This window comes from Penaeus monodon, chromosome 19 (genome assembly GCF_015228065.2).
Source record: "Penaeus monodon isolate SGIC_2016 chromosome 19, NSTDA_Pmon_1, whole genome shotgun sequence".
Classification (NCBI taxonomy): domain Eukaryota; kingdom Metazoa; phylum Arthropoda; class Malacostraca; order Decapoda; family Penaeidae; genus Penaeus; species Penaeus monodon.
In genome coordinates, this window is record NC_051404.1 from 4,774,378 (window position 1) to 4,774,969 (window position 592).

At 48.5% G+C, this 592-nt stretch overlaps 1 protein-coding gene across 4 annotated transcripts in view; it reads left to right on the forward strand.

The window, feature by feature from the left end:
- The window catches only part of LOC119585002 (L-2-hydroxyglutarate dehydrogenase, mitochondrial-like), a 90,150-nt gene that overhangs the window by 62,775 nt on the left and 26,783 nt on the right, over positions 1 to 592 (forward strand). The window lies entirely within an intron of this gene.

The following is a 592-nucleotide window of genomic DNA, read 5'->3' on the forward strand; positions in this document are numbered from 1 at the left end:
AAGTGCTGCAACTTTCCTCTTGTTGAGCGTTTTGAGGTTAGAATCCACTTCCCACTTGGGGACTGAAAGAGATGAGAACATTTTGCGGTCCATGCAATCCTCAAATCCCCTTTGAAAAAAAATCCTGTAACGCTAGATTTGAAAAAAGTGAATAACAATTCCTGTAAATGAATCCCAAAATTAAAAACCACTTGCTACATTTTCAACAAGAACACTCGCCCTTTGTTCCTTCAGATGACTCGGAAATCTCCTTCGTCCTCAACTACATCCCTCAAGGGACTCCTCGAGTCAAGTCGGGGGACTGCCATGACCTTCTTGAGGGAGAAAAGGGGATAAATTCAGGTCATCTTCCCCTCTCTCTCGACCCTCTGTCCCTTCCCGTGGTGATGCTGATAGCTATAGACGCCAGGATGTTTACCACGGCCAGCCGTCTATTGTCCAGGGCGAACAAGAGAGCATTCGAAACCCCTTCTTGCTGCATTCGGATCCTCTGTGCGGTGTCAACACGCGCTGTAGTCGTTCTCGATCCTCCCTGCGCCCCCTTTGGGCCGTCGTCGCTCACCTTTGTTTTGTTTACAAGGATGCGAGAGCC